Here is a 14,622-nt window from a genome sequence, read left to right as displayed (position 1 = left end):
TTATCACAAGTTTTGGTCATAAGTCTGTCATAATCAATGTTTGTTGTTATTTTAATTAAGGTATCTGAAATCATACAAATTCAGCAATACCCAAGTTCAATTACACAAGAAACAGCCTGCTCTCAAGAAAAATTAGGACATTGGCAACCAACATACTTAATCTGGGAAGGTATTTTCATCAAAATCTAAAGTGTAATTTATGAGGAAGATGAAAATCTCAAATCTTGTCCATGAGTGGAGCATTGGAACAGATTAAATAGTTTGCATCTGGCTGAAAATGTAACACCCTTAAAAAGGCAATTACAATTTCCAAGAGAAGTTCCATTTAGTTAAAATATTTAAGTGCATGGGATATGTACATCTGATATGCATGCATTTCAAATTATTAGAGCAATTTTCATTAGCAGACACTATATTGGTATGCTCTGGAGTGCTAGAAAAGGCTCACTCTGATTCCTTTTCTGTGTATCATTTGATGCCAGAATTATCATTCATTTCTTTTAACTTCTTCGCTTTCACAATATCCTTTCACCCAGGTATGCTTGATACCTCGCCAGAGCGAAATACATATTTTCTTTACTGAGCTGAACATCAGCATTGCTAAAGTAACTCAAGAATCCTGCTGTATGGCCACTAGAGGAACGACCTACATGAATGGGCAAAGAAAAGCTGTGGAGCGTCAATTTGTTCTGGTCAGTGGTGTGGGAGGAGCGCTGGCTCCCTTAGTGCCAGTGCAAACCCATAACAAAGCTGTGCTGCTCTACATGGCATGGTCCTCATCTCTGGCTCTGGTACACAGTCTCCTCCAGGAGACTGCTGGGAATAGGATATTTAATGTTTTCTGAACCCCCTTCTTAAAAACAAATAAAATACCCTTTCTAAAGAATAAGAAGGCACTTAGGGTGCACTTAGGGAAATAGAGGTGTGGCAATCACTAAGGAAGTACTGAAGTCAGGACAGTTCAACTCTCCACTGACTTTTTGGAACAATCAGTGTCAGCATGGTAAGACAGAAAAAAATGACAAGACTAGAATTAGCCATCAATTGGAAGGTCTTTATCTCTCCCTACATAGTATATATGAAAACCTTAAGCTTTATGACAGCAGGGACTAATTTTAAGTGAACAGTTTACAGCTAAACAAGCAACTGCAGTATTCAGCAGCACTCCACAGAACCTAGTTTAGGTGCACACTGTAAAATTTGTGCTTATTCAACAAAGCACACTTCCTTCACATCAAATATATATATATATATACTTCCTTCACATCAAATACCCAAGGACCCAGAAAAATATTCCTTTTAATCTGTGGGATACTCCTACATCTAAAAAGACATTTGTCACCTGGTAAATCTGGATTTAAAGCCAAAGGTTCATAAAATTATCTTGGATTTAAAATGAATTCCCTTTTAAGACTCTGAGACACCACTTGTCCAAAGCCTTAAACTCTGCTTTTCATCATGACAAGTTGCAAGAGAACTGAGGCCTCGCCTTCTCAATGTGACTGCTACAAAGAGGTTTTCATAATAGGTAACCTCCTCTTAGCTTTGTCTCTTCACATTTCTCACTATGGTAAGAAAATCATCCAAAATTCCCTCCCTGGAAAAATAATCTGAGAAATACAAAGCCACAAAGATGAACTAATAGAAAATCCATGTCTTTTTTATGAAGTTGACCCATTTTTTTCTCATGTTACTTCTGAACCTCCTTCCTCTGAAGGACATGCTGTGTTATGCCATTAGATCTACTAAGCCTCGGCATGTTAGGAATATCCAGCACCATCCATATTTATAGTACTCAGCCACCATAAACAGATGGTTTGTGCACACACAATGTCATTTTGTGCTCAAGGATTCACAAAAAGTCTGGAAAGAGGAAGGGTTTCACTATGGTTAGAACTGTTGGTCAACAGCTACATTTAGCTCATCTTTTAAGAAAGCAAACAACCATTTTCTCTTTCACCTGGAAGTGGAATCTGAGCTTTGTTTAGCCTAAGACATGCAGTTCTAATAATCCATACAGTCACCTCTTTTCCCATCATTTCCATTGCCATCTAGCTCTTCATTTGATTTAGAATCTCAGCTCTGTAAATGAAGTGCAGTAGAAAATTTCTGCAGTATAAGCTGTAATAAGGATATATTACAAGCTCGAGTCAAATGCTTCAGGCATCAGATTAGATGATTTATAGTAGCCAGGTTTTATTAAGATCAAGACTTTAGTAATCGAGCTTGTCAGTTGCACAAAACTGATTATTGGATAAAGTTCAGGTCACAGTTTTTGAAACATACTTTTCTTTTGGTTTGGATTTTAACAGAAAGTTCATCAGTAAAAAGTCCTGGATTATTCTGCATTACTTCTCATTTCATCAGGTGACTGTCTCAAGCAAAGATAGCAGAGGAGCGAACCCCAAATTTGCCCTCTCCCATCAGAGGAATTAAGCTGAACTAAGCAACTCCTTTACCAGTATAAGGTTATATAACGATTTATCTTTTAGAACAGCCAACCTCTACACACAGAACAGAAAGAGCCAGTCTAATTCAGGAGTGTCTCTGAACAATGCTCTGCAAGCCTGTGAGGATACATATTTCTCTCCACTCCTAAGAACTTTGGCCTAACTTGCACCTAGATAATTGCAGCACTTGTATGAAAAATTAAAAAAAAAAAAAAAAAAAGAAAAAAAGAAAAAAGAAGCAGCCCATCAAATTATTCTGAGGGAATAATTTAGGTTTTAGAACATCTTATACAGTTATAAACACACATTGCTTATTTTTAATATGCAATATTCCAGCCTATTCAATAATGTCAAATGCAATAAATCCTGGTGTTATATATGTGACACCTTTTAACTTCCTACAAATTCCTGCAGGGCATTGTGATACAGAGCACTATGCCAAAGCTGTGTCTTACTTTAAATATTTGTTTCACCAACCAAATGCTCCATGATAGAGCTTCATGCTGTTCTCCCCTAGAATTAACTTTGAAATGTTAAAATATCTTTATTTGTAGCAATTTAGAAAGTATTGCAATAGCCTGTTTCCTTACATGGGCATAGCTTTTGCACTAAAACCAGGCACACTGGAAAGAAAAAAAAATTGATGTCAATGACACCAGTTCTCATGTACCTTTAGAAATAGGAATTAGAGCAGTTTTGAGTTCTTTGCTCCACTGATACTGAAGAACTACAGATATGTGCTTGAATCATGAATTCTTTGGGTTATTTAACCAGACCGTTAGATGCTTGGCTATACTTATAGTTAGGAAGCAATCTGTTTTAGAAGGTCTGAAAATTCATACAGCAACAGAAACAATAAAAATGTCCTGTGTATTCACTTTTCAGAAAGTCCCTTTGCATGAACATGCTGAGCCCTCGCTTACAAAGCCTAGTTTTTAGCTTGAGTAATTCATAATTTTAAAAAAATCAAATAATATTAACAAATAACGAGCTACACTCTATTAAGATGTAGGAAGAACAAATTAAACAACAGACACCACTCTAGGGCATAGAGAACTTCTGTTTGCCTACTAACATAAACATTAAACCAGGATGAAAAGTATGTTTTGCTGCAGTTCATGGGGTCTCTTTGTATCATACCACCCAACTAATTCCTATAAATGAGATAGCACTGTGTTTTTACACGCAATAGCTTGATGTAACTATAAGGTATTTTTGTTGTCTTTTTAATATTAACTTGTTCTGATTTCGTGGATCTCAAGTACCACCACAGGTGCACAGATAGTGTTTTCACATGCTGTTGCCATGTAAAATCATGTGTCTTCAGATAATCTGATAGATAATATAAAAGTACAGATTATTGCTTGACTAGGCAGTATAATCCTTGACTTTTCAAATCTGGATCCTATGTGAATGTGCTGGTGTCATCTGCTTCAAGATAAAAAAAACCTCAGTCCACCTCTCCAGCTTTTCCCATGAAAAGCTGCTCTCTGGATTTAGATGTGGCTCAGTCTTAGTCTTGCTGCAAATATTGTTGCGTCTCTGTGAAACACAGTCAACACATAAATGAGAAACCAAGAGGAAAGGAACTTCAACCAGTGGATATTATATATCCTTTACTCAGCAAACAGCAAATACTTTTTCCAAAGGCAACTTATGAACACATTTTCATTCTTTCTTTTCCTCCATTCCCATAATTTTTTCACATTGCTCAGACTCACTCTTCCACACATGGTGCCTTTCTGTAGACCCTTTTCACATGTTTCTCTAGTATTTTTTATCAATCTTTTCTCCAATATACCCACTGACACTCTCTCATCCCAAGTTATCTTTCCCAACAGATACACAGACGTGGAAAGAAAAGTCATCAGTGCTATTAGGGGGATAAACTAAGACGACAGGTTTCACTCTTTGAGATCAATTACTCATTCAAAAGCTACCTCTTTCCCAGCAGCTAAGGAAGGTAAGTGCTGACATTCATAGAACAACTTTGGAATTTGCTCAGCAATCACCTAATTTAAACTGCTGAATTACTAGGAAGTAAGGCAGGAAACAGTAAACCCTCAAAACATTTAAAAAAAAACAACTTAGAGCTCATGAAGTCACCTGGTTGTTTGAAAAGTTGCAGGAAGGGGCTTATACTCTGTAAGCATAGGCAAAATTTCTACTGCTGATACCAGACTGCAACCATCTCCAAATTACACCAATGACCAGCGAGTCATATTTAATAACTTATTATGGATCTAGCTTTTTTCCCCATTGCTGCTTGGAATGGCCTTGTGAAAGCCCTCTTAATTCATCTATAGAAGATTTTAAAGTTAGTTATTGCCAGAAGTAAGAGAACCTAGAACAGGTTTAGCTAACATACTTCCAGGCTGGTGCACCAGCCCTTGGCCTAACATGGGAACACAACAGTGGAAGAACTTTTCTTTCCCCATAAGGTTTTGCTGCAGAGGTAAAAGCAATGTTAAAAAATACTTTAGAATCATCAGGGAAGAAGTTTTATCCCCTTTGTCCCAAAGCATCTAGTACATGAAGGTCATGTGAAATTGTCCTTTGGCCACTTTCAGTACGTACTTTTGGACCCCTTCTGTAAGTGAACACTGACTTTTTTTCCAGATGTTAGAAGGGATCACATATTTCCCAACAAGAAGAATAAAACAGAGTCTTCTTAGTTCAGTTTCCCACCAGGTTCCCAGGAGTGGCACTTAAATTATGACAACAAACATCCCACAAAGCTGCTCCTTTATGATCTTTCTTTAGAGCAGTAATTAATTTAAAAAGAGAAGTTATTTTTACACCATTCCTGGAAGTATTCATGGCCAGGCTGGATGGCACTCTCAGCACACTGGTCTTGTGGAAGGTGTCCCTGCCCGTGGCAGGGGGATTGGAATTAGGTGATCTTTACGGTCCCTTCCAACCCAAACAACTCTATGATTCTGTGATTCTATGAAAAATTATCAGTAGTCTGTGCTTTCTTACTATGTTAATATGGTTTTTTACCTCTTCTGTCCTACCTCATCAATTTTCTCCTTTACTTAATTACGAAACTATTTGGGAGAGGGTCTGTCTTTTCATTTTGTGTTCTAATGACACTGTCACCTTATGCATTAGTTCCTACTTTTCACAACAATATAAAGAGTGAAGGGAAAAAAAAATCTCATCAAGAAGGAGTTGATTTTGTACACTTTGTTAACACTGGTTAGTGAAAAGTTCCTGAATGGCTTGAAAAATAGATTTTTAATTTTTCTTCATTTACAAGTTTGACAAAATGATGTATTTACCTAATTCTAAATGCAGGTTATGTCAGAAAAGATATGTCACTCAAGTTTACTCCAATTCTTGCACTTCATTGCAAACATAATATCTGAAAGTTGCACCATCATTGACATCAGTATGATATAAAAAGTTTGTAGTGTGATTATGCCAACAGTCATACTTGTCAAGGTCGGGGGAAGAGAAGGCAAAGCCAAAGCAAAATGTTCAAGTATTTCAAAGTTACCAGAAAAAGTAGCCTGGCACTGTAGGAGTCAAAATGAAACAGAGGAAAGGAAAAGCTGAACTAAACATTAGGAGTGACCAAGGTCTGTCTAGGAAACAGAGGGTGAGATTTTAAAGTTTGGAGCCTACAACGTTCAGTCCTTAGTATATAATTGCACTCTTCAAAATCAATCGCTAATAAATGTCAATTAAAATCACAGAATCACAGAGCTATAGAATTACAAGCTGAGTTGGAAGTGAGCTGGAAGTATGTCCTATTGTCCAACTCATTCTCAAAGTAGAACCCCAAAGCTGAAGCAGGTGTCTCAGGGCCCATATTATTTTAGAAATAATTCCAGGTCTTTATTATTTTAGAAGCATTTAAAAGGAACTTTGAAAATTTTGAATCCAGAAGTTCTGGCATTTAAGCTGAATGACAATTTAAGCTAAGAAAATCACAACTCTTTTCACAGTGTTTCTAAGCAAAATATAAGAATCTCGTTATTGGAAACTTAGTATTATGAGTTAAACTGCATATTTCTAAAGACTCAGAGGCTTTCAGAGGTCACTAGAAGAGGCAGAAACCCTCAGATTATAGGGCAGAAATTAAGTATGAGCTGTATTTTGCTTGCAACTGCAAGGTTTAAACACGTAACTTAGAAAAGGTTTATTTGTCAAAAAAACGCAAACTTTAATTTTCAAATTCCTATGGCCAAAGTGAGATATAACTCTTCTTAGATAAGTAGAATACATTTCAATTATGCATGTGTAAAGATCTAAGCCAATTCATTCAATGATAACTAAAATCTGCAATAGGACCAAAGGCCTACGTAGTAAAGCATCAATGCATATTCTGTCTCTCAACAATATACTGTGCCTTGTAGAAAACCAAATCATAGCAAAAGCATAATTTCATCAATTCTCTGGGTACTCTCTGTTGCAATTAGAACAAATTTTATTTTTGTTTAGTAGTGTTGGAATCAAGTGCATGGTTGCCTCATAACAGGATGCTCAACATGGAAAGGTCTCTCAATTGTCCAGGCTTTATGGGATTCTAAGTCTTGATGTCTTAAATTTCTACAGGCTTTAACTACGGATTAAACTAAACTCAGCCATTCTTCATTTGCAACTTAATCAGTAACAACTTGGTTTTCTTAAACAAGTGAAAAAGTGCTGCTTTTTTGTTATTGCAGGTTGAGTGCAAAAGACACTGTAGAAAAAATTCTCCCATGGTAAAACCTCACTCCCAGGTGAGTTAATCAGTTTACTCTTAATTGTTTCTTTCTGTTCTCTAAAATTCTCCAAGTTATCTACTAATTCCTGTATATCTTTTCAGTACTTTACTGAATAAAGGATCTGAATAAAAATGTGCTTTTAACTGGATTCCAACACTAAGACAAAATTTTAACCAAATATATTCTTCTTAGAGACATAGACACTTGATGTTACAGTAAGCTCTACATTTCTATTGTACAAAGAAATTTAAAAGTATTATTTTCTATTAGTATCCTTGGACCACAATTCAACTATAAAGATACCATTTTATCATGACCACTTCTACCCTGGGAAATACTTTTTCAAATAACAAACAAAAAATATCCCCCTTGTAGCTGTAAACCTCCTATAAACAGTTTATATAAACAATCAGGAGGCTTTGAGTTCACTATAGAATGAGCATGTATTTCTAATAGCATTGAATAGAGTGCTTACATAGCTCATATTTCACAATTTCCTTGTGCTTTTCTGCATGGGTGAAGGTTTACAGTATGAAGTGAAGAGAAAAATAATTTCAATCCCTTAACTGGAGAATGAATACATGAAAAAATTAGGTAGGGCAGTTGACTGAGGCAGCAGCCATCAGTGTAAAGCAGAGGAACTAGCAGCACATTTTAAGATACAGCATGTTTCTTTTTCAGAAAGATTATACCATGACAATAACTATATTATATTAAGCTGTAAGTTGAACTATGACTAATGACAACACCACTTCCTTGGGCATTCTGTTGCAATGCTTATCCACTCTTTCAGTGAAGAAATTTTTCCTAATATCCATCTGAACCTCCCCTAGGAACATCTTAAGGCCATTTTCCCTTGTCCTATCACTAATTGCCTGGACAAAGAGGCCAACCCCCACCCTGACACAACTTCCTTACTGGTAGCTGTAGACGGCAACTATATGTAACTAAACAATCACAAAACCCCAAATGTTTCAAGTAAGGAAGTTGTAATGGAGACAATTGGGCTTTAGCCCCATCCAGAGAAAATATACATTAAAAAAATTAATATAAATAAAAACTATGATAAGTAATCCAAACACTGTAAGATAGACACTGTGAGGGGAAAAAACAACAACAACCACCAAAAAACCTCTCAAGGAAGTGAAGAACAGTCTGATATTGCAAGCTGACCACACGAGCATGTCTACAAAAGAAAGGAAATGCTGTAATTAAATATAACAACTCCTACTGTCTAGAGATAAATAAATTTCCTCTCCTTTATGTCTGACTAATGTAAGCCATCTTTCATCCAAGTTACCAATATACATCTCCCTGTTTCTGTGAGGCAGATGTTATAGGAACCCCATGATAGTCCCTATGGATGTGGTTGGCTCCCCAAGGAAATATGGAGCACATTCAGCAGTGCAATGAGGTTAAGATTTACTCCAGAAACCAGGGTTAGAGGATGGTCAGGACCAGACATTGGCTCTAAAGGAGGCTGTGGGAATTTAGGCTGACACAAATATTCAGTACTTTTGGCTTTGTTTTCCAAGAAGGCTGGAATTGCTTTCAGCAACTGCACACCTATGCAGGTACCTCTTGGAGCACACAGAATTTACAGGGGTTTGTACAGAAGCGACTCTGAGACTGAAGCCACCATTGACTCAGGAAACAGTTATTGACAAGCGAACAAAGCTTTACCAAATGTGAGCTCAAAACCCTGAACCAGCCCCCTTCCCCCCCCCCCCCCCATTTTTAAAGTTTATATAATGCAAATGACAGCTGACCCAGCACCACAGAGTACAATTATGATTAACAGGAGACTTTTCTGAAAAACGTCTGTGCTGCCTTGGGGAACAATGTAGGTCACAGCATCAATTAAAAGCAGAACAAACTCTTCACCGCCTCCATAACATTTAACCCCAAATCATTTTGTTGCTGCAAATTAAACAACCCATTGCTGCATTACATCACAGGAGCGAAAAAAGGAAAGAATAACTTGTTTAAAAACTTATTTCAAGCTCCAGCACCCACTTTACGGCACATATCATGGGCAAGCAATATGGAATACTGATGTTATCAGTATTTTCCTCAGCTTTGTGGAACAGAATTACTATCTGTATATTCAGTTTTCTTTTACCTAATCTGGATATTAATATTAGACCTTTGCAGGAAAGCATGTGAGATTTACTTAATTGATGATGAAAACCAGCAGTTTACCTTTGCTGCGGACTGTAAAGGAGATGTAAGATTGTTTAAAATTCTAAGCTTCAGTTTTGAAGCTCTAGTGAACACACTTCTATTCAGGAGAGTGGAATATAAAAACAAATCACTTCAGGTAAAATGTGTTTGCAGGGGTCACTATAGATATTTTACCTAATTACTAATATTAATTACTAGTTTTCTACTACTGTATCAAAGACAACTGTCAATAGAAGCCAACCAAAAATTTAAGGACATTCACTTTTAAAGAATTGTCCACAGGTAATGTCCTTTTTAAAGATCAATAAATTCCTGTTTCTTAACAACAAAGACAATTTTCAGCAGAATTCAAGCCAGAAAAAAGATCTTTGTAATAAAGCCTCTCTATTGTTGCTGACCTTTGTGTTTGTTCATGTGGAAATACTGGGCAATATCTTGGATGCAATTAAGTCTTCTGAAGTTTTATTATTTACTTGAATGAGAGGTGAAGCAAATTCTTCTCAGCTTGTGAGACTGAAAGGGCAACTACACAGCATTGATAAGCTGGACTGCCTGAGCAGTATCTCACAAAGTTCATGAGAGATCACAAGGGAACATCAACTGATATATTAAACAAAGGGAAAACAAATTTATAAAGTGCACCTCCATCTTTTCTACTACTCATGAGTAATACCAAGTAATTAAAACATACTGCAGGCAAAATTAAGACTTCCCGATACCCGTGTAGTACTTTCAGCTCAAAAAATTCTTCACAGAGAAGGAATTCTATAGGGGTATATAGGTGAGAACAAAGACTCATTTCTGAAAACTTAGCAGTGGAAAAAGCTAAATAGTTATATATATGTCTCCCAGTAGAGTACAAAGGAAGTGGATTTGTACATCAGGGAAATTCCTTTTTGATAGAACTAGGTTTTAAGACTCAATCTCTGACTATGTTCTCATCTGCACTTTCAAATTCCAGTAAGGGGTACAGGAGCTCAGTTCACTTTTCCCTGGTGAAATGTTAAGGTAATGCAAAGAATGCCAATGTCTGATTAGCCCATTATCTATAGCCATAATACCTCAGTGCCAGTGCTAAGGACTTCAATTCCACTGTCAAAGGCTTTAAGAAAATGCAAAATGAAAAAGGAGTGCCAAGCTTTAGAGAGTTTCCAATCTGAGTGTAAAACAGGAGATGCAACCCGTTCCTCAACAGCTATCAGGATTTCACTAGAATTTTAGACCCCTCGTTACTGAGAGTGAATTTCTTTTAGACATTAAGACAAAGGCAGACTTTCCTGATGACTTAAGCAAAAACCATGAAAATGGTTTTTTGGAAGACTTCACAATTGAACAATGGACCCTTCCATCCTTGCCTAATTGCAAAGGAAAGTTGCTTTATGCCAGAGAATGATACAGGGTAAGTAGGGTGAGAATAAGTGAAAGTAATTTATTTTAGATGCAAGTCAAAGCAGGAAGTTCAAGAAGAAATGCTATAATGGGGCATAGTGGTGGGACAAAAAAAAAAAAGCATAATTTAATTATATTTTTTCTAGGGGCTGATAGATTGTAGGCTAGGGGGTCTCTGATTCTTCCTACCCCCAAGTGTTCTAGAGTGTTTCAGATGAGAATATATCATTCACTGCTCTGAGAATATGTGTAGTGGTAGTACAATAATGAATTAGTTCTCTGTCAAACAGAAAGAAAAGGTCTAAAGACTCTTCAGCCACTACAATCTTTCTCAAAGCCCTTTGTAAAAGAAAGGAAAATATTATCACTCTTTTACAGGTAGGAAAGCAAAGGGAAAGAGAATAAAGCAAGCTGCCCAAGATGACGCAAGAGGAGTTGGAAAAACAGATCATATATCTAGAACTTTGTATTAAAGACCACCCAATCTTCAACCAGTTATATAAAATATGACTGAGATGTAGATGGCAAACAGCACTGAAAAACATCCAGCCCTCTCAACCAAACCTTGCTGTTTAAATCAAAATTTTGCAACTACAGATTAAAAATCAGTGAAGGAAAATTAATTCAGAAGTTCATGATCTAGAAGAATTCAAACTTTATCCTCCACACATGTAGGCCAGGAGGTGGGTGTACTGAGCTTTTTTAATGAATTAAAATGCAAGGAAGTGGGAAGGAAGTAAAAAGGAAGTAAATGCTTTCATTAGGCCAAGTTATACAACTCCACATTTCTCCATTTGAACTACTGACTGGGGAAGAATGTGATAAAATACACTAGTTCTATGAGTTGAATCTCCCTCCACAATACCATCTAACCCCACATTCCTGTGTAGAAAAAGTTTCTTCTGACTCGCCTGGAGCAAAGAACAGGCACCTCCAAGATTTGAGGTTTAAGGTGCAAAGCACCACTGGATCATCAAGATCGAGTGTACTGCCACACGTAACACTGACAACAGCAGCTTGTCTTAAACACAAGCGCGCACACCTATTTCAGAAAAGCACCTAATCCTGAAAACCTAAAAGGACTGAGATCTAACACCTTCCTTGATGGCTCATCCTATGTTCTCATTTTTAGCAGCCCCTGCCCGGCCTTGGTTTACTCTTACCCTGGTACACATTCTGTTTTTCTCTGCTACTGTGAAGAATCCTCTTATTCCTAGTCATCCTAGGGATACACTGTCATTAAGTCATGTCTCTCTCTGGAAGAATTTTTCTCCATTCTAGTCTCTCTTCTCTCTTTTGATATTTATTATCTTTATAAATTACAGATGCCAAAACCTGGTACAATATCTCCTTCCATAGCCTCACTGTTGCACATACCAAAAAAAGCACCTCCTTAGTCCTAATTTTGTGAGGTTTTTTACATTCAAGTTCATAATACAAGCCCCACTGAGTTGTCTGTTCTCTCCTCTGGAACATTCCGAGCATCACTTACATCAGCTTTTGGGATCCTCATGTGTATGTCAGGTTGCCACTGCTTCCTTCTGGCTGTGTAATATTTCTCTTCCAGGTAATGACAATTTTGTTTGAATGGCCTCTGTTTACCAGGCTAGACTGTAACTGGATTGCACAATCTGATTACTGTGTCCTCCTTGGTTTTTTTTCTATTGTTTCAATCTTTGCATTATTTTCAAATTTTAACATCCAAGAATTTAGCCTTTCACAATCATTTGGCTTTCCAAATGATTTGTGAAAATATGGAAATATGTTGTCCACACCCAATTATAAATTGTGGAAGACTGTGGAGAGACACTATTTACAAGAGGATGCAGTGACAGCACAAGGGGGAATGGCTTCAAACTGAAAGAGAGAAGGTTTAGATTGGATATTAGGAAGAAATTCTTCACTGTGAGGGTGGTCAGGCACTACCACAGGTTGCCCAGAGAAGCTGTGGAGGCGTCATCCCTGGAAGTGCTCAAGGCCAGGCTGGACATGGTTCTCAGCACCTGGTCTAGTGGAAGTAGTCCCTGTCCATGGCATGGGGGTTGGAACTAGATCATCTCTGAGGTCCCTTCCAACCCAGGCCATTCTGTGATTCTATGATCCCTCAAAACTTCTGTGTAAGGGTCATTTCTCATTGATTTGTGTTTTGAGATGCCAGTCTTTGAGGAATATTATTTTGATAAAGTATACTGTTATTTATTTATACCAGATGAAATACAAAATTAAATGAAATGCCTTACAAAAACCTAAACGACGCCTAGGACCATTCAACAAGCAAATTCCCATTGGAATGAAGTTTATCTAGCAAAATTGCTTTTTTTTAAAACTATGTTGACTGTCATTAATTTCTTCCTACGACTAATTTATTCTTATGCTTGCTTTTTTAGCTAAATTTTCCTTAATCTTTCCAATATTTTTTTTCCAGGGCAGAAATATGACTAACCTGCTCTGCAGCATTATTTGGAAAAAAAAAGGTTAAAATAATAGCATGACACTCACACTCTAGAATTTAAAAAATTCTCCAACAGATCTTTTCAGCGTCCTTTTTTAGGGATCTTAGGTGAAAGTTACCAAGTAATGAGCCTTCTGTTTTACTTATTTTATCACTGGCAGATGTTGTTTAACATGCTTTGAAAAGATTCAGTGCTGTTTGTACAGTAGGGACACTGGATCTCCTACCACCATATGGGCTTGCTAAGGAGCAAACAGCACTTCCCTCCTACTGTGTGCCACTCAGTATTGAAGAGGTATCAGAGTTTTTGTTCATCTTCGCATGAATAAATGACACAATTAATTAAATAGTGATTGACTGGCATCATTTCTGCTTCTTTTTGGCTTACAAAAAAGCAGCACAAATTAATTAAGTGACATACAAAATAAACCAAGAAATAAGCTTTGTCAAACTTTTCTCAAAATCTTAGGAGGTAGAAATTGAGTGTCCAGATACATACTATAGGAATTCTGGTCCATTATGCTTACCACTGATTTCATCCCAGGTTGCCACCTTAGTCATTACATATTTTTGGCCCCTACATTAAGGAAAATTACCTAGACATCCTAAGCCATTATAAATTGATGTCCAGCTGGTAGAGAGCTGTGCAAGATCACTCAGAATCCTCATCTGCCCTATTTATCCCAGAATCTTGTTAACCCTGGATAACAAGCGATAGCAATTTGGACACCAACAATATATCACTTTAGACTACTTTTTCCAGAAATATCCCATTAGTGTGCATTATCTTCATACCTTAATCTGCCTTCTTTTCCTCCCAAGATTGCAAAGGACCCAACTGGCAAACAGCCAGAATATCAAATTTCTCACACATCTATTATCATAATGGCAGAAGGTCATACACTGAAAACTGAGCACACAACTGCAACATAAACTAAACTGAGTATTTTAAAAACAGAAATTTATGGAGTTTACTATCCTGGTGCAATAGTGTCACTTGCACTTTTGTTTGATTTGGAGGGTTTTTTTGTACTTCTGGTTTCAATGACAACTCCTCTATTGGAAAAGTTCTTTGATTAAAAAGCAAACAAACAAACAAACAAACCAACCCCCAAAACACCAAATCAAACTTCAACAATTTTTTTCTGTCACACTGTCCAGGTCCATAAATACACTTATATCCTGGTTTGGTCCTGCCTGTTACATCTCAGAGACTGATTGTACCTCTGCCGGACCAATAGGCAATAAAAAGAAATTTCAAAAAGATAAAGGTGAAATTTTCCTGACCACTTGAGATAGCAAAGTTGAGACATTTACACCTAGGTTATTTGACCATAAAGAATATCTAGGCACTGGAGAGATAAAATCATTTCCAGGGCATGATCCACCTCTGTCTAAAGTAGCCATCCAAATCAGGTTAGAAGAATTGTGT

The 14,622-nt window shown here is 37.0% G+C and overlaps 1 protein-coding gene across 21 annotated transcripts in view; it reads right to left on the bottom strand.

Annotated features, from left to right (window-relative positions):
* The window catches only part of DLG2 (discs large MAGUK scaffold protein 2), a 1,001,432-nt gene that overhangs the window by 586,442 nt on the left and 400,368 nt on the right, over positions 1-14,622 (bottom strand). The window lies entirely within an intron of this gene.

Source organism: Corvus moneduloides, chromosome 2 (assembly GCF_009650955.1).
Source record: "Corvus moneduloides isolate bCorMon1 chromosome 2, bCorMon1.pri, whole genome shotgun sequence".
NCBI classification, from domain to species: domain Eukaryota; kingdom Metazoa; phylum Chordata; class Aves; order Passeriformes; family Corvidae; genus Corvus; species Corvus moneduloides.
This window is presented reverse-complemented; position numbering and strand designations above follow the sequence as displayed.